Below are 9,033 nucleotides of genomic sequence, written 5' to 3' on the forward strand. Positions count from 1 at the left end.
AAGAATCCATTCACTGAGGGGCTATTGGTTAAAAAACACCAACTAAACAGTTACAGGCCATTGAACAGGGAAGCAATACTCTCATATGCATCTTGTTTATAAAAACTGAGTGTCCGCCTTCTTCTCGAGCGCGTCTTCCTGAATATTACTAAATGGTCACTGACTAACACTCAAATGCCTTAGCAGTAGTATCCACCGTTACACCAGTAGTGCGGATAAACTACTTATAGTGCAGTTGTCTTCAAATAGTTATATAGTTTGTTATCAGCAGAGCACTTTAGAAATTCAGCATATGTGCATTACATTAATTTTTTTTTTGAACACGGTTTTGATCGTGGAATTTTTGGTCACCGCACTTTTGGAATTCCCCCATCCTTGAGTGTTGAGCGCGTGGCTAATACAAGCACCACAAAGTTCTCATGGAACGCAGCAAATTGCTGAAGGTCCACAGTTTGGAGTCCTTCAGCATTTTGCTCCACACTCTTGCTCATGCAGTTCTGTGTCTTGCAGTCTTCTGTAAAGTCATCAGGTCAATAAGTTGCATCCAATTCGCTTGGGGGTAACTGGTTACGATGCAATCACAGTGAATTAGATCACCCCAGTCAAGTAAGGGCTTAACTTCCCATGGTTATTGAGCGAAAGCCAGTTCGTTAATGGCTAAATTAAGTAGCCCGAATACAGGCATGCATGCAAGTTAAATTAAATTGTCATAAGTTAATTTTGAAGGCTTTTAAAAGTAGTTCAATTGACCAGACATATTTGTTCGCCATATCAAATGTTCGGATGTATACTATGTACCTGGAATAATCTAGAAATTACGGGATTATAAGTGGCCGTTATAAAATACGACTGTTTCTCATAAGACACTGCACCAGAAATTAAGTACCGAGAGACAGCATATAACGAAACATGTTTGCTCCTTATAAGCATGAGTAAACTTAGGAATTTTCCCTTTAAATTTCATCGTGTAAGTAAAATAGGTTTATTTTGGGAAGTATTGCACAGCAGTTTCATCCCAACTAGAACTCGTTAGATGCGTCCATCTCGCGAATCTCCAAGGATACTGCAGCAACACATGGCGACAAGGCCTCTGTGACTACACCTACAGACCGAAATATCCATTGAAGGTTGATAATTACCACGTTTTCAAAGATATAGCATTCTGACGGGGCAAACCGCTACTACAACCGAAATGATTTGATATTCTACTCATTTTGTAGTGTCATAAAGTATATTATTGAGCAGGGGTCATTGGCAGTTTGCAGTAGCGCTGTTCAGTAAAATTTCGAACTCACCTTCTTCCGAACTAACATAGACTTGCAATATCAAAGGCAGAATGTAGCCACGTCTTGGAAGTTGGATTTTTTTCATTCAGACAATGCTAGTTGCACGTCAACTGGGCACAAATCTACTGACATTTATCTGACATCTCACAACACCCGGAGCGTAAGGCGACGAAGTTTGCTCTGATGTAATGAAGTCCATTTTACGTACTGTTTGTTAAATTTGCGTGTCCTCATGTTAAGCCTGTCCAAAGTGTCCGAATAATTCTCCTATTTTATTAAAAAAGATATAACTACCCCTTGGTCACAAGCCTTTTTTTTATAGGCCTGGTATTTCATAACGGATTAGGCCCATAGCTGCTCACGATACTCAGGTAAAACGGGTCATGATAAAATGTCGTACGGTGAGCGATTCGATCTGATATAACGGCCTTGTTCTACAAATGTGTTGTACTTTTCAAATTTTCGAGTGTTGGATATGGGTAATGTGAAAAAAGCAAATTAAAAATGAACGCGCTTTGTATCGGTCTTCATCTCTAAGTCTGCTATCTCACACTGTTGGTCTTTCAGTCCTGATCAGGTCTCCAGGTCTGCGAACTTATAAAGTTTATTGTAATGGCATTCGGAAGTAAAAAAATCACCAGAGCATACGGGAACAGAGCAGAGGATAATCAGACCACGGTGCATGTAAGCGCTCACCTTCGTGTGTAAATATTCCTGGAACTTTACAGTAAATGATCAAATACATGGACGCGACGTTATCAAATTTAAACTTAGTTGTTCATAATTAATTCAGAAATTTATGGAAAGTTTAAAGTCAGATCACAGCTTGGCGGGAAAAACTGTAATCGAAACCGTCGACTAAAATGTTAAAAAACGTTTTTTGTGACTCATACAGAGATGAAAACAAATTATGTGCATAGCATTGTATGGTTCTAATATCACCTCATATAACTGAGGTGATACTAGAGGTTCGTTCGCAGTTAAATGCGAGCAGCTTACGGAGGTTTGTTAGTTATGTGTACGTGTACACATGAGTTCTTGTAGTTTGGCCGGAACTTCGCACAATTGTCGCTGTGCTGGCCGGGAGACCGCGTGAGATTTCTACTTGACTTCCAGCAAATGAGTAAAATAAGGCTTGCGGTGGGATTCTGGCTGCACCATCACCATTGATGTTGGTCAGCTTTGGCGCACTTCCTTTGATGTACGATTTTACTTTTTACCGGATTTCTTGTGTGCCCTCAAAGTTGGTTTGCTGACCTGATTCAGGTACGAGAGACAATGACTGAGGGAAGTTCAAGATATTACATATTTCGTCTGCATTTGTGGAAGGAGAACCCACAAGTTGCTTTTGCTCTGTAACTCTCACTTGGATTTGCCTGGTTACCTGGCTTATATACTTGTTCCGCCATTCTGAGCAGAAAATACTGTGGGCGTAGTTTGCACGATGTTTCTGTTCACTATAACCTTTAATTCAGTAATTAAAAATTATTCAAATAGGACAAACTTCCCATCGATCTCAATGTATCTAAAACCATCTTTTCACTAGTACTTGCACAGCCTTGGCCACTCAATTGGTTATAATCGTTAGCGGATCTGCACGTTCCGCTCCGGTTTACGAAACGTTTGCTTTTAATCTTGACAAAATCATACCTCTACCCTATTGTACGGTTTAATTTTTTTTTACCCGAATTAGCACTAATCATTATACCAATGTGCCTTCTTGTCAATTCTTGTCAATGCCATGAATCGAAAAACCATTAAGACGCTTCAAATGCCGTTTCCTCTATACCGTTGGTGCACAAGTGCCATTTGGCAAGTACTTATTATTCAACGACTTTTCCCCCTCGACTTTTCACCCGACTTCCCCCACCCCCGCAAAAGTGTTCACCTACCAATTATATTCAGCTTCATTTATGTTTATCACCGCCTCAAAAAGGTAGACTTTTGGTCAGGGCGCACTTGTTCTGCTGAGTTAATTTAGACAAGTAATTGTGCCGGATTTTAAATTTGTGGTGTATCACGAGTGAGCTAAACCTCCTTACTAGCACTGATAGAATTGATCTACGGAGTCAGTTCTCAACCACGATTTCCCCAGTTGCTCATGTCGAGCATTGGTAACACTTCTGATCGAGTAAATTTATGGAAAAACCATTACATTCAGTAGAAAGCAGTTTGCATTATTCCAGCAATGGAGGCAGGATACAAATTCCTATAGCTCCTGGAAGTAAGCCATGAATAAATCTAAATTTGTAACCATGAGTTATTACGAGAGACCGAATATAATAATTCGATGTTATAACTGTTCATACTTATATACATACAAAGAAACATACCTACCTACCTACATACATACATACATACATACATACATACATACATACATACATACATACATACATACATACATACATACATACATACATACATACATACATACATACATACATACATACATACATACATACATACATACATACATACATACATACATACATACATACATACATACATACATACATACATACATACTACATTACATACATACATACATACATACATACATACATACATACATACATACATACATACATACATACATACATACATACATACAACATACATACATACATACATACATACATACATACATACGCTATGATACTTGGATATCTTACCCAAGTATACAACTGCAATCATTTTCCTTACTTTATTAGTGAAAGCAAATGTTGAATTTATAATTTGCTTACCCAATTTGGCTAAAAAGTAGTTAATAGTAGTCTCGTTAATCTTCAGAAGTCACCGGATTTCGTTTATTGATGTAAGTTCTCTGAGTATTTTATTTTGATCGTATTTGCATTCGAAAACCAATCTCAATGCTGGTGTGCGATAACCTGTCGTAGGTAAAAACTTGCTTCTGCACAGTAAATCAATAAAAGATAAGTGCCTTCGGATTAGCGATAATTATCTTGAACAATTTATTGTTAACCCGTTCAGTTGTCGTTGTGATGCCCTAAATTTTGGCCTCGGTAGTTGAGTTTATCGGCCGTTTAACATTTCTGCTTCGTCATTTTCGTGACGGAAAAAAAGCGGTTGAAATAGGCGGACATTGTTTCGATCCTTTGAACAAATACATTATTCACTACCTGGTGAGCCAATGCGACTTCCAGATATCTCTTCGACATCTCAAGGGTCTGCTCGATGACATTATCTAGGGTTTTATCGTGCATGTGACATCATTCTGTCACAAAAACCCCAAGGATACGCTATTGTTGTTTCATTTTCGTGAAAAATGATGAGCCTTGTGCGGGGCATTAACTGATAACAGCTGGAGATGAGCATGTGATTACTAGTTTGTCCATGATACAATTGGGCAGGATGACCACCGAGAGTTGTATCGAACCGACCCCTTAATAAGGGATCATCAAAATGCTATGGTGTTCTTCTACCTCCACTGATCAGGCGTGTAACCATACATGAGTATAAAACGTGCTCAACATTTTTTCCCAAATCCTGTCTTTCAGCCTGGATGAATCCATTATGTCCCCTAATGTCCAAAGTGAAATCGCGGTATTGTGCGATGTGATACCTTTGTCATCACCACATTTGCGGCGACCAAGGGCAAAGAAAAAGTCTAACCCTTTGGTCACTAGCTAAGCGATGAGGTCATTAAGATTGATTGACCGTGAATTATGCCACCTTCAGAATTTAGGTTTGGCTTTTTTGCAGGCAGCCGCGCTTTAAAGAACAGAGAGAGTGACGGGCCACCGAAAGCCTCGCTGCTGACTTGTAGTAAAACCATCAACTTGAGGGTTGCCAGTACAATTGTTACCAAACTGTTAGCCATCCGCAAACGGTCACTGTAAAATTCAGTTCACCAATGGCTTTTCTGCCAGTACAACTCATGTCAGTTCATACAAATTTGTGCAGCTTAGTCTTTCTCAATCCCCATGCTTCTTCAGTTTAGTTAGCCCAGAAAAGTCTCCGATTATCACTGTTACACTTGGCACCATGTGGTGTAGTTGACAGTTTTTTATTTACTTACCTTTAGTCAACAAAAACAGAGATTCAGGTGCCTGATGAATTGTTAGTCGGGTTTATCGATCGAATTTCAGACGCTTGCCTACATTTGAAGGTAGGTATAAAGTACTTATTTCCATTTTTCTTGTGTGATTTGTAAGGAATCAATTTGGGCGCTAGCTCAATTGATTATTTATTTGAAACAAGACTGATTCGTTTCTGATCACTTTTGTTCTCAAACGGTTTATTTGTGTTTATCTGATGCATTTTATGCAGCCTCTGCCGTGCAACCTTCCGTCTCCAGATTGACCAGCTTGTGATTTTTATTGCCTTATAATTCATCTTTGTATTATTGATTAGTTGGTTGCATGCCTTTCGTTTTTTATGGTCCATTTTTATCATTTTGATTTGTTTAGCTTACAGTTACGGTTTATTTTTTCGTCTTGGTTTTGTTATTTGTCTAACCATTCCCTGTGGAGGTTCAACTACATTGGCTAACCAGCGAAACTCTACCAGAAAAAGATTCCACACTCAGCCAGTCAGAAAAAGAATTTCTCATCTAACGAAAGTGAAGTAGCATGCGTGTCAGTCTCTTAATTATGTGGTATTAAATTCAAAGGCTATTTTTTGTAACCACATAGTGTTTGAAGATGGCGCCCAACCTCTGGAGCGTCTCTCTGGTCAGCACCAAGTACAACTGAATGACAATTAACTCCTCCGGCACCTGTACCTAAAGCAGAGCTGTTGACTGGAAACAATAAAACCTCACTTCTACAAGGGAATTTTCTGGGATGCATTTAAACTTTATGTTGGGAATGCCCCATAGAATAAACAAAACCAGTCCACTGAGCACCGACAGGAGAATGTTGAGAACGAAATACATAACCTGGTCATCAACGTTTTACTCCTCATATGACCGTTTAGTTGTCTAAAATAATGGCAGGGAAGATGTTTATTTATCAGAATAACCTTAAACCTGGGGACATTTAACAAAGAAGTCATTCTAGAATCCGCGTTTTGGATGGGCATCTCCTATGGATAGTACGTGAGATACTTATTGCAATCAGAAGAGACTTATCACCCACCCTATTTAACTACGATATTTGCAAGCCGCACATTAAAATGCGAGATGTTGGAGAAAAATGCTGGAGGGTTAGTGACCTCTTTAGCCAGGGTATCTTTGTATAGCAAAGCTTTTGATGGCAAGTAGCTGGGATAGTTATCAAACTTCGGAACTCAGCGCATAAGAGGCTATCAACAGGTAATGCGTGGGAGCAAGAATGAAATTGTGGCCGCAAAGAAATATCGTGAACCCTAGTAATAGATGATTTCATACAGGTCTAATAAGGGCTGCAGAAAACCGGATTTCGAGGCCCTAAACCGGTTGATAGAGTGTGCATTTTACTGAATATTGAGACTAGACTTGAGTGAAGAGCCTGTCTGGATCCCTCAGAATTTATTTGAAGAATATCGTTCACCCTGATAGCAATATCGAACTGTGACCTCAAGCCTCCAGGCCACTGCAAAAGCGCCAACTTTCAAACGGTCTGTGAATCCCGGAAACAAAGTACAGGACCCAGAATTCTCACCTTATTAGTCAGGATCACACTCATTAGCATAACTTAATCTGGTCTATTAGAATAACTCAGGAATCTGCAAATGTTGCCGCAAATGTTTTAATCTCGAAGAAGGAACACGTAAAGGAACTGTGTCTCCAATTAGACAAATACATTTACAATCAATGTTTAGCTATAAATCATGTACCATAGGTATATTGGTTCCAGCCGATACAGTCTCGATCATCAGAAAGCTGGAGCTAAAGATTGGTTAGATCGGGAACTGGGTAGGTATGCACTAGAGGCAGTAGCATTGATTCACAGGTTCCACTGACTGCGAGATCGGTCCATTGCTACCACTCTCACTAACTAGTGTTAAGATGGGTCCCGAGGTATCCATCCAGGGAAGCGGCAACTGACCACTCGACTAAGTTTACATGTTAATTTTTTTGTACTTCATTATCAGAGCATACACGATCCACCTCTTTGTCGCTCCAGCTGGCGCAGCACTGCGCCTAAAGAGTTCTGTGAGGCAGACAGTATTTAGACATGTGGATTACGTGAACTAGCGAGCATAGCCTATGAAGCGTGAGTTACTCATGCATCGCGGGAGAATTCCTTCTTCCTAAAACCATATGACGTGCCTTAGCATTTCTAATCCGATATTTTCAGTAAACTCGACCAATGTGCCGAAGACACAGATATCAAAACCTGACAACTTGAGTCTCTGTTCTCTGCGCGCAAGGTCCACGATCCTGATTAATAATTCAATATGAGTCGAACCACTTCAGTGTATACTCTTCCCTTGACAGACGAACCGACGTCACGTCAGCGCCATAGGTGTTGGTAAATAATCTCATTTGCAGTCAGTCACCCAGGACTTATAAAACTGCCCCGGTAAACAAATTTATCTGCCATGTCCGCTGGTCCACCTTCAAGCGCCAGGTTTGGTTTTGGTCCAATCCAGTCTTATGGTAGCACTTTAGATTTTGCAGGTGTGAGGCGCATGTCAAACGATTCGGCACGGTTATTTAGTTTTTTTACTCATCTGCATCTGGTAAGGATCTGAACCAAGAAGACCAATATCGTCTGCATACACAGTGTCCGTGAGGGAACGTCCCTGGATCATTTCAACTCTTGAAGTCTCAGAGGAAAGCAGAGAAATTTTAAGCGTTATATCGGTAGAAAAGGAAGGGTAAGATAGGACACTCTCACCTAACTAAAAACTTGTGGAATACTAGTACGCGCTCATTGGAGTCCGCATATAATGCTCTTATAAAAGACAGGAATTTGGAAGGGACAATAGAGAACCCCAAGAACTGCCAAAGTTTCTGAAGATAGACAAAATCAACGACAGATTTCAAATCAAGAAAAACGGCCAATGTGGAACTTCTGCAGGAGAGGAGTTGTCCGAGAATTTGTCTCGAGGTGAAAGTATGGTCAATACATCTTCGGCCAGAGTGAAAAATCTTCCACGGAACGGTGGTCGTAGGAGTAACCGGGGCTACGCCAAACCTTTTGGAAACCGCAGGGTGCAGGTCATCTGAGCCAGGTGCCTTGTCGCGGTTCAGAATTGGTATATCACGCTGAATTTCTGTTGATGATGGCAAGTTAGCGTCAATCATATATTCGACACGCTTGGTTCTTCCAGTGTTTGTTTTGAATGAGACCAGCAAACTGCTCTTTAAGCGCCTCGACAACTGCTCAAGAAAATGATTGAGGAAGCGAGTTGCCGTTCCGTATTTTAACTAACACCCGCATTTATTTGACCGGTCAATCAAACCAGATGAAACATTTCACGTTCTTCTCTATCTACCTTGGCTCTGCCATCCGTCATCACAATCGCTAGTTTTTGATATGGCATTTCTGGTAGCAAAAACAAATCTGCTGATCTCGACGATATTTTGTGTTCATTTAGTCAAGTCTGTGGCGTTTTGTACCTTTGTTTTACTTCCATTATAACACTACGTATTTCATCAATTGCTTAATCGTTTTTTGTTTAAATACGAAAAACCACAAAAACGCACAATTGTACAATTTCACATAATACAAGCGTGGTCACGTGCTTCGACTCTCTCTTCTGATTTCGCTCGCGCTTGCAGCGGTCATTCGCGAGTCTCATGTACTAACTCTGGTACCAAAACATTTCAGACATCTTCGGAATCTATTATATG

The sequence above is a fragment of the Opisthorchis viverrini genome (assembly GCF_000715545.1).
Source record: "Opisthorchis viverrini unplaced genomic scaffold opera_v5_281, whole genome shotgun sequence".
NCBI classification, from domain to species: Eukaryota; Metazoa; Platyhelminthes; class Trematoda; order Opisthorchiida; family Opisthorchiidae; genus Opisthorchis; species Opisthorchis viverrini.